The following is a 17,993-nucleotide window of genomic DNA, read 5'->3' as shown; positions in this document are numbered from 1 at the left end:
TATATGTATATATATATATATACACAATGGAGTCCAACATGGCAATGAGAAAGAATGAAATCTGGCCATTTGTAGCAAGGTGGATGGACCTTGAGGGTGTCATGCTAAGCAAAATAAGTCAGGTGGAAAAAGACAGATACCATACGTTTGCTCTCATAGATCTAACAGGAGAACAGGAGAAACCTAATGGAGGACCATGGGGAGGGGAAGAGGGAAAGAGTTGGGGAGAGAGAGGGACGCAAAACCTGAGAGACTATTGAATACTGAAAACGAACCAAGGGTTGAAGGGGGAGGGGGAAAAGAGGTGGTGGTCATGGAGGAGGGCACTTGTGGGGAAGAGCACTGGGGGTTATATGGAAACCAATTTGACAATAAACTATTTTTAAAAAATAAATAAAAAGGAAGTTGTTAGTGTAGCAGTAAAATAGTCCAGGTAAATATTTTTCTCTCTTTCATTAGGTTTTGGTATTCTTTAGTATTATGACATATCTAAAACAGAGTGGCATTGCATCAGAGTTTTCCATTTTTCAAAAATTATGACATATTTTATTTTAACCTGAAATAAATGTTTTCTGAAGAGCCAAACTAACGCCATGAGAGGCTTTAAATAAGCCTCAGAAACTAGAAGGCCCAAGTTCCTGTTTCCCCAGGCATGACTAAAACTTACTGGAATCTGTGATCCCACCTGAAGTTCCAGAAACTTTAAAAACAAGGGACTTGCTCAACAAGTTAAGAATAATAATCCCCACCTATGATGGTTCAGGTTAATGGAAACCTACTCCCCCTCCTAGATGCTGGGAAATACCACCTTCCTGGGGGGTCTGTGATTGGCTCACCCTTAGCCAGGGCCAATCATGGTCCAGCAGGGGAATACCTGACATTCCCACCGCTTTTAGTATGCCCTTTTAGTTTTACATTAGCCAATCACCTTGTGCCACACCAACCTCTGCCAATGCGCCACACTATCATATTGTAGTCCCTGCCCCTCACCCCACCTTTCACCCCATCCCTTGCCCCCTACTGTAATAAAAACCCTGCCTGGCTGATGATTGGGGCTCTCAGCATGGATCCACTGTGTTGGTGAGGTCTGAGAGTCTGAGCTTAAGCCCAAATAAACACCCTTGGTTTTTGCACAAAAAAAAAAAAAAAAAAGAAGAAGAAGAAGAAGTAAAAACTGAGGGGTAGCTGGTTGCTCAGTCGGTGGAGCATGTGACTCTTGATCTCAGGCTTGTGAATTCAAGCCCCACGTTGGGCATGGAGCCTACTTAAAATTTAAAAACTAAAACAAAATGGGGTGCCTTGGTGGCTCAGTCCGTTAAACGGCCAACTTCCTCTCTCTGACCCTCCCTCACTCTATGTCTCCCTCTCTCAAAAATAAATTAAAAAAAACAAATCAATTAAAATTAAAATTAAAAATCTAAAAGAGAAAAAGAACTACAAACTGAATATCTTGACTTGCCCTACCACATAGCAGTTGAATGTCTTAGCAGTGGCAAAGTTCTATCATGAATCTCTTGAGCTCAAGACTAACATTATCAAACTATGAATGGCTTTGGAAGTTAGCTTTGGCTGGAGGCTTGATAATATGTCTTAGTGAACTTAACCTATTCCAAGGTAAAACAACACTTCTACATGAAGCTAACGCAACAGTAAACTCACTTTGATGACAACTAACATTGCGTCAGTTACAAGTAATGTCAAGCCACTTTCTATCTTTCAGTGCTATCAAAACTTAAAATAAGAAGCAAATTATCTATTCTTATACAAATTTGCAGCGTATGTTGATCCCAAGTTCAAACTACAGTTCCATGTGACATTTCTCAGACCTCAATGAAAGCACAAAGGAAATTTCTATATTTCAAAATTCATTTAACTGGGCAATGGAGTGATTTCTACCTAACCATCATTTGGAAGTGATTAATCAGCAATGTGACAACATACTAAAAGGCAAATATCAAGAGAAAAATCTAATGGAATTATATAAATGCCTGTCCATGCAATGAACATGCTCAGTTAAATTCATATGCGCATGGATCGATGTCAGTGTTTGGCAGTGCCTATCTGTATGGAAACACATTTTCAAAAATGAGATATGTAAAATCCCATTACAGCTCAGCATTAACAGATGAATATTTACAAACTAATTTGATGATAGGAGATATTAATTTTGAATCTTAACCAAGCAAAATGTATTCCAAAAACAAAGAATCCCATATTTCTCATTAGTAGACCTGTATTACCAAAACCTAGTCAATTATTACTATCAGATTTTTAATTTCATCAATAAAATATTTGTGGAAACTTATTTTTTTCTCTTGTTATAGAAGTACCTGCATAATATCTTTGATCTTGCCTCTTGACCTGCAAAATCTAAAATATTTACTGTCTTGGGGGTGCTGGGATGGCTCAGTCAATTACGCATCTGACTTCAGCTCAGGTCATGATCTCACAGCTGGTGAGTTCGAACCCCATGTTGGGCTCTGTGTTGACAGCTCAGAGCCTAGAGCCTGCTTCAGATTCTGTGTCTCCCTCTCTCTCTGCCCCTTCCCTGCTTGTGCTCTGTGTCTCTCTCAAAAATAAATAAACATTTAAAAAATAAATAAATAAAATAAAATATTTACTACTTGGTCCTCTATAGAAAAAATTTGCCAACCCGTGGCCTAACTAATTGATTCCCATGGGGGCTTCCAATTCAAAATGATATATTATATATTGCTCTTTGTTCCCAAATGTATCCCGTCCTAACTTCTCATAAAAATCCCCTGAATTCACATTAAAAAAAAAAGACAGGATTTCAGGATATCAAAGACTAACACTGACAGATAATCTAAGACTTGGATCTGGGTGAAATTGATGTTAATTATGAGACAGATGGTCCTAAATGGCTGGATTAAGAAAATCGCAATCATGGTCTAACTTGATTTAATTTCCTCAATGACAGTGAGTGAAAAAGGTAGGAAGCCACTTCTTTAAAGCCCATGCTCTATCCCCTGATGACCCACCACCATCTGTCTCCCAACTCACAGACTTGGTGCTTAAACCAACAAGAGATGGCAGTTTCTCTATCTTTGAAGGCTGCTCACCAGAACACCGATCGCTACACCCACCTCCACACCATATCCTCTAGAGTCCTCTACTTCCTATTTATCTAGGCAGAAAGATAAAACCAGTGGCCAGGAAACTGGATAAAGATTGGGAGGAAAAGGGAGGGGACAGACATTTAAGGAAGTGCAGTCCCCATAACCATGGCCAGCTTCTTGGGAGTGCGACCTGAGCAAGTGCACAGGGCCCCATAAGAAGGGTCTTGCACTTGGTGTAATGCTCCACTGTTACCATCTTGAAATTCTTCATTTTTGAACAAGAGGCCCTGCATCCTCATTTTGCATGTAATTTTCCTGCCCAAAACTTTGAGGAAAAGCCAGCTTGTTGAAAAATCCGTGAGAGAAGCCTGTGCTGGGGACTGTATTGTGATATGTATCACACTAGTAAATTAGAGGTACAAAAGGTGAAGTTACGCTATGTGGACATTAGTGTACCCTCCAGCAAAAGATGAGATGGAGATTTCGCCACTACTCCCACAGACAGATGGTGGATCCGAGGGTACCCTGCTCAATCGCCTGTAAACAGATACAGAGCCCACAGAAAACCTTGTTTTATTTGAGAGAAAGGAGACTAATCAGCACGGAGCTATGAGAAAAGCACAACATCTAGAAAAATCAGAGAAATCAGAGGAAATGAGGACTCTTCTTCACCATAATCCAAAGAGAAATTTCAGAAACCTGTTGATATTCTTATTTTATTTTATTTATTTAGTTTTGAGAGAGAGAGAGTGTGTGTGTGTATGTGGGAGAGGGGAAGAGAGAGAAGGAGAGAGAGAATCCCAAGCAGTCTCCAAACTGTCAGTGCAGAGCTGGACACTGGGTTTGAACTCAGGAAGCATGAGATTATGACCTGAGCCAAGAGTGAGTCGGATGCTTAACTGACTGAGTCACACAGGTGCCCCAAAACCTGGTGATAATTCTTAAAGCTTCTGTAGAAAAAAAGAAAGAGAAGGAATGGAGAGGCAGGACTTAGAGGAAAATACAACAGGATACAATGGAAAGACAGGAGAAGAAAAATGGGCAAGTGACCGATGAAAGCAGAAACAAAATTAAAGCACACACTGGAGACAATAGAAAGGAAAATTCATCTGGCAGAAAAGAAAATTGGGAGTTAAGAACAAAGCTGATGCAAAGAAATTGAATGGCGTGTCAACAGACAGAGATGGAAACAATGAGAGAGAAGGTAAGAGCTATAGAGAAAGAGTGGCAAAAATGAAACACCAACAGATGGATAATTTGTGCTCCTAAAACAGGAACAAAGGCAAATGGAAAAGATGTCATAAAAATAAAATCAAAGAGAAACTTTCCTGTGTTGGAGAACAATGTATGTTGATTGAAAGAGCCCACTATGTCCTGAACAAACTCAGTGAAAGGGGACACACAGCTGGACACATTATGGTTAAATGTGCTCATATAAAAAATAATAAGTAAGCTACAATCTTAAGGTGTCTGTACTTGTTCAGGCCAAAACAATGAAATCAGATTGCCCAGATAAAAACAAATGTCTGTCTGTCTGATTTCTCATATCTAGAGTCTTAGAAAAATTGGTGATCCCAAAGTGTAATATATACCTGAGTCATCTTTCTTTTTATTTTAAAGTTTATTTATTTATTTTGAGAGACAGAGAGATAGCGTGAGTGGGGGAGGGGCAGAGAGAGAGAGACAGAAAGATAGCATGAGTGGGGGAGGGGCAGAGAGAGAGACAGAGAATCGCAACGGAGCCCAATGCAGGGCTCTAACTCACTATGAGATCATGATCTGACTGAAACCAAGAGTCAGACACTTAACCAACTGAGTCACCCAGGCACCCCTTACTCATCTTTCAGTAAAGATCTCAGAAAAGGGCACTTGAGTGGCTCAGTCAGTTAAGCATCCAACTCTTGTCCTCAGCTCAGATTTTGATCTCAAGTAGATCTCAGGCTCAGCATGGAGCTTACTTAAAATAATAACAACAATAAATGAAATATAAATAATAAATTTTAAAAAGTTTTCAGGAAAACACTCTGCTATTTAAGGCATGATAAAATATATGACATTTTTGAAAGGACTGGTTTGTGGTATTTTTCTTTTATTTAAAAAATTTTTTTATATTTTTGAGAGATAGAGACAGCATGAGCAGGGGAGAGTCAGAGAGAGAGAGGGAGACACAGAATCTGAAGCAGGCTCCAGACTCTGAGCTGTCAGCACAGAGCCTGAGGTGGGGCTCAAACCCACGAACCATGAGCCGAAGTCAGACGCTTAACCGACTGAGCCACCCAGGTACCCTAGTTTGTGGTGTTTTTCAATCAACCAAGAGATGAGGGGGAGAAAAGCTCAGGAATGGAAAGGTCATGGAGGGGAACATTATGCCAAAATAGAAGTGCATCTAAGTAATTGCACCATATCTAATTATAAAACTAAATCTGATCTTTCATACATTTTGAGTTTATTTTTGTGTATGGTGTAAGAGAATGGCCCAGTTTCATTCTTCTGCATGTTTCTGTCCAGCTCTCCTAGCACCTTTTGTTAAAGAGACTGTCTTTTTTCCATTGGATACTCTTTCCTGCTTCGTCAAAGATTAGTTGGCCATACATTTGTGAGTTCATTTCTGGGTTCTGTATTCTATTTCATTGGTCTATGTGTCTGTTTTTGTGCCAGTACCACACTGTCTTGATGACAGCTTTGTAATACAGCTTAAAGTCTGGGACCAAAGCCTCCCGCTTTGGTTTTATTAACAAAAGTAAAAGGCAACCGACAGAATGGGAGAAGATATTTGCAAATGACATACCAGATAAAGGGTTAGTATCCAAAATCTATAAAGAACTTACCAAACTCAACACCTAAAAAACAAATAACCCAGTGAAGAAATGGGCAGAAGACATGAATAGACACTTCTCCAAAGAGGACATCCAGATGGCCAACAGGCACATGAAAAGACACTCAACATCACTCATCATTGGGGAAATACAAATCAAAACCACATTGTGATACTGCCTCACACACCAGTCAGAGTGGCTACAATGAACAACTCAGGAAACAACAGATGTTGGCAAGGATGTGGAGAAATGGGAAAACTCTTGCACTTTTGGTGGGAATGCAAACTGTGCAGCCACTCTGGAAAAGTGTGGAGGTTCTTCAAAAAAGCAAAAATAGAACTACCCTACAACGACTAGAAATTTATCCAAGGGATACAGAAGTGCTGATGCATAGGGGCACATGTACCCCAATGTTTATAGCAGTGCTTTCTACAATAGACAAATTATGGAAAGAGCCCAAATGTCCATCAACTGATGAATGGATTAAGAAGATGTGGGTTATCTATACAATGGAATACCCCCAAAATCAAGAGCACGCTCTATACACTGTATGTCAGCTAACTTGACAATAAATTATACTAAATAAATAGTAAAAAAAAAAAAAAAAAACCCTAAATCTGAATCTCAGTATTTTTTCTCTCAAATTAGGTACTGAATTTTAAAAAACAGTAATAAAAGCATATAAAACTAAAACCCAAGGTACCATTTTCATGGATTAGAATGGGGAAGAAGGTAAAAATAAAGTGTGCTGAATTTTGTATCTCAAAAGTGTTATTCAAGGGGAGCCTGACTGGCTCAGTTGGAGGAGCACATGACTCTTCATCTCGGCGTGGAGAGTTCGAGCCCCTCTTTGGGTGTAGAGATTACTAAAAAAATAAAATGAACTTAGGGGCGCCTGGGTGGCTCAGTCGGTTAAGCGTCCAACTTCGGCTCAGGTCATGATCTCACGGTTCATGAGTTTGAGCCCCGCATTGGGCTCTGTGCTGACAGCTAGCTCAGAGCCTGGGGCCTGCTTCAGATTCTGTGTCTACCTCTCTCTCTCTCTCTGCCCCTCCCTTCTCACTCTCTGTCTCTCAAAAATTAATAAACTTAAAAAAATTTGTTTAAATAAATGAACTTAAAAAAGTATTCAAAATATGCCATTTCAAAAACAAATATATTATTTCACTGTGGACTCATCAATTAGATAAAAATAAGTTAAAGAAAGCTTTTGAGAAACCTACAGATAAGTGTCAGGTAATAATATATTTACTATGTCAATTCAGGAAATAAAAAAGTATAGTAAAAAGTACAAGTTTCCCTTTTCTCCAGGTAGCTGCTTTCAACTAACAGAATAAAATACTTTCTAAAACAATGGAGGAGATAAAAATGAAACTGTAAATAAGGAAAACGGTGGAGAAATATTAATAAATAAATCACAGAAAAAAATGGCACAAAACCAAAGATTTCAGAATTTAAAAATGTAACTCCCCTGTTAAAAGACTTGACTGAGTAGAAGAAATTTTAGTATATTCTAGTTAGGAGACGTACCACTAAAAAATGACATTATAGGTTACAAAGTAAAAAATAGACAAAGACATTAGAAAATGCATACCAAAAAAAGGGGGGGGGAGCAGTTGGCAATATTAGCGCATCAAAGACAGCATTAATTAGGCAAAGAGAGTTAATTTTATAGTAGTTGAAGGGTACAAATAAAATTCTCATCATGTTGATATTCAATGCCAGACCATTAAATACCATCCAAATATACAGATGTCAGAATATACAAAATAGACAGATCTTCCTTGGTTTATGATGGGGTTACTTCCCGATCAACCCACTGAAAGTTAAAAATATTATAAATTGAAAATGCATTTAATACACTGAACCTCCCAAATCTCATAGCTTAGCCTGGCCTCCCTTAAAGGGGCTCAAAACACTTACATAAGCCTATTGTTGGGCGAAATTATCTCCTTGGAGCCTATTTTGTAACAAAGAGTTGAATAGCTCATGTAATTTATCAAATAGTGTATTGAAAGTGAAAAGCAGAATGGCTGTAAGTGTATCAGTTGTTCACCCTAGTGACTGTGGCTGACTGGGAGCTGAGCTTACTGCCACACACTGCCACTACCCCGCATTGTAAGAGTTCTGTACCACATATTGCTAGCCCATGAAAAAAACAAAATTCAAAATTCAACAGTTTCTGCTGAATGTGTATAGCTTTTGCACCACCATAAAGTCAAAAAATTATCTAAGTCAAACCACTGTAAGTTAGGGACTGCGTATAGAAAAACTACTAGAAATTGTCCAGAGAAACAAAACCAATCGTGTATAATATATGTATGTATATACACTTAGAGATAAAGAGATTTATTTTCAGGGATTGACTCATCTCATTGTGGAGGCCTGCAACTTTGAGATTTGTAGATCTGTAAAGGGGGCTAAGAGGCTAGAAACTCAGATAAGGGTTGATGTTGTAGCCTTGATCCAAGACATGTAGAGCAGACCGGGAGCCTGAAAACTCTGGCAGTTTCTATGTTGCAGTCTTGAGGTGAAATTGCTGCTTCTTTGGGAAATTGCTGCTTCTTTCGGTCTTTGCTCTTCAGGCCTTCAACTGATTGGATGAGGCCCACCCACATAATGGGGAATAATCTGCTTTACGTAAAGTCAACTGATTATAAAGTTTAATCACATCCACAAATACCTTTACAGCAACATCTAGATTAGTGTTTGACCAAACAAACGTGCACCATAGCCTAGCCAAGTTAACAGATAAAATTAACCATCAGAGAAATACAGGGAGAAATTGACATAAAGACAATAGCAATACATGACTAACATATCTCTTAGTCATTGGTTATATCAAGCAGACCGAAAAATAAACATGAATTTAAGGAAGATGAATACCATAAGAATATATATAATATATTAGTTATATATAAACTATGTATCATATTATATATTTTTTATATTATACATTATATGACTACATGAGAATGATGGTAGCAATCTGGAAAAAAGTAATGTTGGACCCATACCTCATATTTTATACTAGGATATATTCCAGATGGATCAAATATTTAATTGTTTACATTGAAACTGCAGGGGTGCCTGGGTGGCTCAGTCAGTTAATTGTCCAACTCGAGTTTGCCTTTGGTCATGACCTCATGGTTGTGAGATCCAGTCCAGCATCAGGACTGCACTGGGTGAGGAGCCTGCTTAAGAGTCTCTCTCTACCTCTCCCTCTGCCCCTCCTGCACTGTGCCACTCTCTGTCTCTCTCTCTCTTTTTAAAAAAAATTTTAGTGTTTATTTTTGAGAGAGATATAGACAGAGTGCAAGCAGGGAGGGTCAGAGAGAGAGGGGGAGACAGAATCTGAAACAGGCCCCAGGCTCCGAGCTGTCAGTACAGAGCCCAATGCAGGGCGCGAACCCACAAACCGTGAGGTCATGACCTGGGCTAAAGTCAGACACTTAACCAACTGAGCCACCCAGGCTCCCCTCTCTGTCTCTCTCCGTCTTGAAAAAAAATTCAAACTATTAAACGTACCAGAAGAGCCATGGGAAACATTTTTAGGAGACTCTTAGTGTATGGAAAGCCTTTCTGAGGAAGACACAGAACCCAAATCCATAAAGAAGAAGAAGAAGAAGAAGAAGAAGAAGAAGAAGAAGAAGAAGAAGAAGAAGAAGCAGCAGCAGCAGCAATAAATTTGACTAAATAGAAATAATCTCTCTGCCTGGCAAATCCTTTCTAAGCAAACTCAAAAGACAAATGAAAAATCAGGGAAAATACTTGAAATTCTTATCACTCACAAATGCTTCATTTCTGTAATAAAGTTCTTACAAATCCTTAAGAAATAAGACTAGCAATGTAATAAGATGTTGTTATGAGCTGTCGTCTCATGGAAAGAAAAATATAAATGGCTCATAAAAGAATGAAAGGTACTGGAAACTTAGAAGAGACAAGCAAATTTAAGTAATGTGAGATGCTATTTTCACTGGTGAGCATGGCAAAGGTACAAAAGACACACTATGGCGTTGATCCTGGGAGGGGGATCGGTGCTTTCACACATTGCTGGTAGGTATTGGTGAAGTCCATTGGAATTAATCCAGGGATGTTTATTACAATTTCAAATTGTGGAGTTACCTGGGTCGCTCAGTCGGTTAAGCATCTGACACTTGATGTCAACTCAGTTCATGATCTCACAGTTTCCTGGGATTGAGACCTGCATCAGGCTCTATGCTGAGCCTCCTTGGCCTGCTTGAGATTCTCTCTCTCTCTCTCTCTCCTACTGCCCTTCTCCCCTGCTCATGTGCTCTCGCTCTCTCTCAAAAATTCAAATTGTAAAATTAGATGCTGTGAGATAATAGAAAATATATATTGGTCTCTGCCCTTCTTCCTTCCTGGCACAGGACTCCTAAAACCCTTGTAAATTCCTAAGTGATAAGAACACTAGGACCATCTTTTGGTCTAATGAGGTGACTCGAGGCGAGTCCTGGATGGGGGCTGGTCCCCAGAAAGATCAAGCCATGATTAGAAGCTTGGGGTTTTCAGCCCTGACCTCCCCCACCTCTCCAGAGAAGGGGGAGGGCTGGGAACACAGTTAATGGTCGGTCATGCCTACACGAGGAAGGCCTCATACAAATCCCAAAGCATGCGGCTCGGAGAGCTTCCCGGTGGGTGAACACATTCACATTCTGGGAGGAAGATGAACCCCAGCTCCACAGGGACAGAGAAGCTTCTGTGCTCAGGACCCTCCTAGACCCGCCCCCACGTATCTCCTCATCTGGCTGTTCATCTATATCCTTCCTTTATCATGTCCTTTAATAAACTGATAAATGTAAGCAAGGGCTTCCCTGAGTTCTGTGAGCCGCTCTAGCAGATTCATCAAACCCGAGGAAGGGGTTCATGGAAACCACTGATTTATAGCCACAGCTCCCGTGGGTAACCTGGGAACCTACTACTTGTCACTGACACCTAAACTGGGGAGGCGGGCAGTCTTGTGGGACTGAGCCCTTAACCTGTGGGATCTGACGCTATCTCCAGGTAGATAGCGTTAGAACTGAGTTCAATTATAGGATGTCCATCTGGTGTCATAGATAATTGCTCGGTGTGGGGGAAACTCTATCCACATTTAGGACCAGAAGTGTCAGAAATGAAGTGTCGTATGCAGTGTGGTACTTGTGTTGTAAGTAAAGGAGACTCGCAGGTGGAAAACTAGATTTCTCTAAACAGAACCCCTCTATTTCCATTTCTAATAATACCCTATGAATATATTTGCATGTTAATAACATAATTTACATATACAAACTTACCCCACAAGTTTATTTATCACAGTATTACTTACAATAACAAAATTTTGGCAACAATCTAAAAGTCTACCAGTAGGGTCCGGGTTCAGTGAATTATGATACTTCCATATGGTGGGATACTATGCAATTGCCAAAAAGAATGAGGGTGTTCTCTTTTACTGGCTTTGCATGATCTATAACACATATTATTACACAAAAAGAGACAAAATAGAGAACACTGAGTAAAGAATGCTGCTGTTTGGTAAAAAACGAGATGTAATACATATGTAATTCCTTACAGATGGATAAAGTAATGTTTTAGGAACATAGAGGGGAAACTAATAATTTTGGCTGTCTCTGGGGGGTGAAAACGATTGGCTAGAGGACAGAGGTGAGGAGAGATTTCACTCTATGTGCCCTTATGTAACTTTTTTAAATGTTTATTTATTTATTTTTGAGAGAGAGAGAGAGAAAGAGAGAGAGAGCGCCCAAAGAGGGGCTCAAACTCATGAATATCACTATCATGACCTGAGCTGAAACTAAGAGGTGACCACTTAACCGACTGAGGCACCCAGGCGCCCCCCCCTTACGTCACCATTTGAATGCAGAATCACAAGCAGGTTACCTACTCAAATCTTAAAGCATTTTAAGTAAGATAATATGATAAAACATTTAAACTTGGCATCCTACCAGTAGATAATGCTTCACTCTTTGAGGGACAGCTAATGAGAAATCTCAATTCTGGAAGGGAAAAATTATACAGGCCACATTCTTTGATCACCATGCAATAAAGCTAGACATGAATGCAAACTCTCCCGGTCCCCAATGCAGGCCTCAGTCCTGCCTAAACTTGAAGCCTCCAGAGTTTAATGATCACAGAGGCCTTCCAACTTGCTTTAATTCCCTTCCTATGCTTGCTTTAATTCCCTCACCGTAGAGGCTATTGAAGAAAGACGTCCACCGTGAGTCCAGATACAATACTATTGAGCCCTATTGCAGAATTTCTTGTTAAATATGCTTTTCTGAACACAGCCGTGTAACTGAGAACTTGATCTGTCTCTCTGGACGGGGAGGATCTGTCTGGGAGTCTGGCTCAGGCACCAAAAGATTACTATAAAATTCATGTTTTCACTCCCTTTTTTGCCGTTCTCAGGCCATTCCCAAAAGGGGATTGAGAGATCACCTCCCGATCTGCCTATATCTCATTAATAGGGGAATAGTGGAAAGTGTTTGCGAAGGAGACACTGATGTAGCTGGAGATGAGGTCTCAAATACCCACAGGTAAATATCACCCTCTTATTGGATATTTTGATTTCTTTACCTTAACAGTGTAGATCAGAATAGGTGATCATGTGATGTCACAGAGGGCTCATTGGTAACATAACAGATATGATGCAAAATGTTTCAGCAGAAAAAACTTTTAAAATATTTTTCAATGTTTGTTTATTTTTGAGAGAGGGAAACAAAAGAGCAAGCGTGGTAGGAGCAGAGAGAGAGGGAGACAGAGAATCCAAAGCAGATTCCAAGCTCCCAGCTGTCAGCACAGAGCCCACCGTGGGGCTCAAACCCACGAACTGTGTGATCATGACCTGAGTCGAAGTTGGACACAACCAACTGAGCCACCCAGGCGCCCCAGAAAAAACTGCTTTAAAAATTGAATTGTGGGGACACCTGGGTGGCTCAGTCAGTTGAATATCCGACTTTGGCTCAGGCCATGGTCCCACTGTTTGTGAGTTCAAACCCCACACTGGGATCTGTGCTGACAGCCTGGAGCCTGGAGCCTGCTTCGGATTCTGTCTCCCCCTCTCTCTGGCCCTCCCCTTCTCATGTTCTGTCTCTCTCTGTCTCAATAATAAATAAAAACGTTAAAAATTTTTTTTAAATAAAAAAAATTGAACTGCAAAGAATTGAATGAGTGGGTATGTGAGTGTGCATATGTGTGTGTGTGTGTGTGTGTGTGTGTGCACATTACAATTTTCTAACATTATGAGCCTTTGGAATTAAGATATACAAACTCCAAAATATGGTTAATACTTTACTGATCAAATATCAGACATTCTGCATAGATGATCTTTTATTTAAATGTTTATATATGTAGAACCATACAATGTATGTTCTATTTTTGCCTCTTCAATTCTCCGATACCTGGTTAAATAGTTCATTATAGTAGATAGTCTCTTCTAAGGTAACTATTGTCGTTTCTGTTTTTCTGATTCAACCTTGGCTAAACACACAAGAAAACAGTAATTCTAATCAAAATCCTAATGGAAAAAATTTAAAAACCTTTCACAACTATTAAAATGGCTCATCCAGAAGAAAAAAAGAAAGAATTTAACCACAGCAGAAACACCTCTGAAGAAGTATAAAGGCGGGGCTAGGGAGAAATGTCATTGCCCTACTAAATGTTCCTGCCTGTTCTGAAGCTGCATCAATTTCAAGGAATGTGAAACTGGCATAGGAAAAGAGACGATGTAACAAACCAGAGGGAACAAAAGTAGACACAAATATTCATGGCAATTTTGCAATATCTCACAATTATTTAAAAAAATTAAATAAATAGGGGCGCCTGAGTGGCTTAGTTGGTTAAGTGTCTGGCTTCAGCTCAGATCATGATCTTGCAGTTCGTGGGTTTGAGTCCCGCGTCAGGCTCTGTGCTGCCGGCTAGCTCAGAGCCTGGAGCCTATCTTAAGATCCTGTGACTCCTTCTCTCTCTAACCCTCCCCTGCTAACACTGTCTCTCTCTGTCTCTCAAAAATAAATAAAACATTTTTTAAAAATTAAATAACTCCAACTTATACCAAAATTAGTTTGTGATAGATTCAAGAGTTACATGTCCCCCGGTGTAACACTTGGTTGAGACAAGACTCCTCAATGGATGTTAATACCATTAGATGAAAGAAACAGGATATTCACATGGTGGGAAAGTTATCACCCCACAGATTACTCCCTAGTTTTAAAGGTAGGTATCTGGTGGTCACTACCTTAACCAAGTGATGATCAAACTTAGCAACATTGCTAATGGGGCAAAAAGACATTTGTGCCTCCTGATGTGATGCAACATGACATGACTTCTGAAGTATTGTAGTAAAAAATACTTAACCCCAACCTAATCAAACCTCTAGACCTAACTTCAAGTTTAAAGAAGATGAGGGTATTCGACGCCTGGGTGGCTCAGTGGGTTTAGCATCGGATTTCACCACAGGTCATGATCTCGCGGTACATGGGTTTGTGGGTTCGAGCCCATCATCGGGCTCTGTGCTGACATCTCAGAGCCTGGAGCCTGTTTCTGATTCTGTGTCTCCCTCTCTCTCTCTCTCTGCCCCTCACCTGCTTGCACTCTGTCTTTCTCTCAAAAATAAATAAAACATTAAAAAATTAATAAAGATGAGGGTGGTAAAGGAACATGTTAAATAATAGATGAGGAAATAATTAGACAAAGCTAGAGTGCTGGATATGATATACAAAATTGTTTTTGACTCATCAGAAAGACAACATCGGGGGGGTGGGGGGGGAAGAGCCAAGGTACTGTCATAGATTAAAAGAAATACAGTAATAAAACACAATGTGTAACCTTGATTGGATCCTGCTTGGGAAAGAAAAAAAATGGCTATAAAAGACATTTGGAGCCTAAGTGAGAAAATTAAAAAAATGTTTAATGTTTTCTTATTTTTGAAGGAGGGAAAGAGACAGAGCATGAGCAGGGCAGGGGCAGAGAGAGAGACACACACACAGAATCTGAAGCAGACTCCAGGCTCTGAGCTGTCAGGACAGAGCCTGAAGCGGGGCTTGAACTCATGAACCGTGAGATCATGACCTGAGCCGAAGTCGGACACTTAACCAACTGAGCCTCCCACATACCATTATAAGTGGGAAAATTTAAATATAAACTGAGTATTGGGGGAATTATTATTAATTAACTGGGTTAGATTTGATGAAGATATCGTGAAAATGTAGGAGGAGGATGTCCTAATTCTTAGATGTTATATTTTGAAATATTTAAGGGTTCAATGTCAAGATATCTGCAACTTAATTTGGGGTAGGTCCAAAAATAAAAGTATTATATTGAAAGAGAGAGAAAGCAAATATGACAAAAGGCTTACGAGTGGAGCAAATGTGGATACTCACTGTACTATTCCTTCAACTTTCTGGGTGTTTGAAAGTTTTCAAATTAAAAAAAAAATGGGAGGAAAGTTTTAAAAATGGAAAAAAAAACAGATTAGGAGAAAACAATAGATAACATTTTTATGGTTATGCCATGGAGAAAACCATTAAAGTGTTATTTCAGAAGCAAAAACCATTCAGTTAAAGACTCACAGCATCTGACTTCCGGTCAGGTCATGATCTCACAGGGGTTTCAGCCCCGCGTCAGGCTGTGCTAACAGTTACTCGGAGCCTGGAGCCTGCTTTGGATTTTGTCTCCCCCTCTCATTGCCTCTTCCCTACTTATGCTCTCTCTCTCTCTCCCTCAAAAATAATAAATAACTAAACATTTTTTATAGAGACTCACCGATTTAACTAGGTACAAATACATGCAACACATTTGACAAGAAAAGCTGAATATTCGTGTTCTGTATTCTAGTCCTAAGAGCTCAAAAGAAAAATCATAAATACAGAAAAACAGAGCCCAGTCCGAATATCACTTCACTCCTGGGCTGTGTGCTCTCTTAGGCAAATTCCTAAACCTCTTGGAACCTCTGTTTTCTTATCAGTATGGTGCCGGTGACAACTACCTCAAAAGGCTGACATAAGGACTAGAGACACTGTCAAGTGTCTGCTCCTGTGCTAGGCATGATCATTTCCTTCTTCTGTGTGTGTGTCTGTGTGTTATAGCCCTTTAGGCATATGTGCCCAAACTGGAAACAACCCTGTTAGGAACTAAAGAGCATCCCTCCCTCCAAAATATATGTTGAAATCCTAACCCCCGGAACCTCAGAATGTGACCTTATTTGGAAACAGGGTCATTGCAGATATATTAGTTGAGGGATGCGATCACATGGATATAGAGTGAATCTTCTAATATGACTGGTGTCCTTATAAGAAGAGGGATATTTAGACACAGACATACCAGAGAGAAGATGGATGAGAAGACACATTAAAGAAAACTGCCGTACGAACCACTCTGATGCATCTACAAGCCGTGGAATGCCAATGATTGTCAGCAACCACCAGAAACTGGCAAGAGGCAAGGAAGGATTTTCCCTTACAGGTTTTAGGGGGACCGTGGCCCTGCTGAGACTTTAATTTAGGACTCCGGGCCTCCAGAACTGTGAGAAAATTAATTTCTGTTGTTTTAAGTCACCCAGGTTTTGGTATTTTGTTACAGCAGACCCTAGAAAACCAATGCAAGCCCAAATATGCTCTGGTGGGCGAATATAAAACAAACTGTGGTACATCTATACAAAAGAATACAACATGAGCGAATCACAAAGACATGCGGAGTGAAAGAAACCAGTTTCCAGAACTTACATCCTGTGTGATTCCATTTATGTAATATTGTGTTAAAGGCAAGTCTAGAGGGACAGAGAACAGCTTGCCATCTGCCAAAGGTGGGGTGGGGCCAGAGTCTGACTACAAAGGGGAAGCAGGAGGGAAATTTTTGGAGTCACAGAGCTGCTCTGTGTACTGATTGTGGCTGTGATTACATGAATCTATATATGTGTTAACACTTATAGAGCTGTATGTCCAAAGGAAGTTGATTTTATGATCTGTTAATTTAGGTATTAAAAAAAAAAGACACACACACGCACATGCCCAAACAAGTATCTTTTTAAAAATGCTTTAAGAGTGGGGCACCTGGGTGGCTCAGTCCGCCAAGCGTCCGAGTCTTGATCTCAGCTCATGAGTTGTGAGTTCAAGACCTGCTTCGGGCTCCATGCTGCCTGTTTGGGATTCTGTCTCTTCCTCTCTCTGCCCCTCCCCTGCTCGTGCTCTCTCTTTTTCTTTCTTTCTCAAAATAAATAAATACTCTTTAAAAAAAAGAATTGGTACCTTAAAAGACATTTCCCATCTGGCTGTCTGCCGGAAAGGCTGCTTTGTGAAGGCCTTGCCGCACCAGCCCTCATATTCCGGGAGCCCGTACTTCCATCCGTGAAAGGAAGGTCTCCATCTAGGGCAGTAGTTTTCACAGCACCCTTCCGCCTTGTACCCCAACTTGTGTCCTTGGAAGGTCCTTTTATGGAAGTGGGGGTGGGGTGGGGCTGGAACACTGGCTCTGATGGTCAGCAATTCTAAACGAGGCTTTGGACCGGGATGGGGGGCGGGGGCTGGAATTGTTACTTCTTGTTTCTTGTTTGGCCATGGATGAAACACAAGGAGACAATGGGAACTCCGACAAGGCTCTAAATCCAGGCCTCCTCTGAGGTAGGGTCAGAAAGAACTTTAAAGCATTTGTTTTTAGACCCAGGATGAGTTTTGGGAAAAGCCCCTGGTAGACTTTATGCCCAGATAGGGGAAATGGCATTGTGAGGATGAAAGCGGCTGAACGCCAGCCAGCAAGGCCAAAGAGGATCATTAATAACAAGAGCTGCCCTCTAATCTAAGCATTAAACCATTCATGTGCTGGGTAAGATACTAAGGACTGGAATCCCTACGACAACCCTGTGAGAGTCACCTGTCACTGCCTTGACAGGTGAGGAAACAGAAGCTTTGAAGCACTTCAGATCACAAAAAAAGAAGAGGTGTCAGATGTGACTGGGCTGTGTCCTGGCCAGCAGCTCCAGTTTTCAAAGTAAAGACCCATGAGAGGAACCCTTGAAGCCTGGTATCAGGCTTGCTTGTGCTCGCGTACTCTCTCTCTCTCTCTCTCTCTCTCTCTCTCTCTCTCTCTC

Source organism: Suricata suricatta, chromosome X (assembly GCF_006229205.1).
Source record: "Suricata suricatta isolate VVHF042 chromosome X, meerkat_22Aug2017_6uvM2_HiC, whole genome shotgun sequence".
In the NCBI taxonomy this organism is placed as follows: Eukaryota; Metazoa; Chordata; class Mammalia; order Carnivora; family Herpestidae; genus Suricata; species Suricata suricatta.
This window is presented reverse-complemented; position numbering follows the sequence as displayed.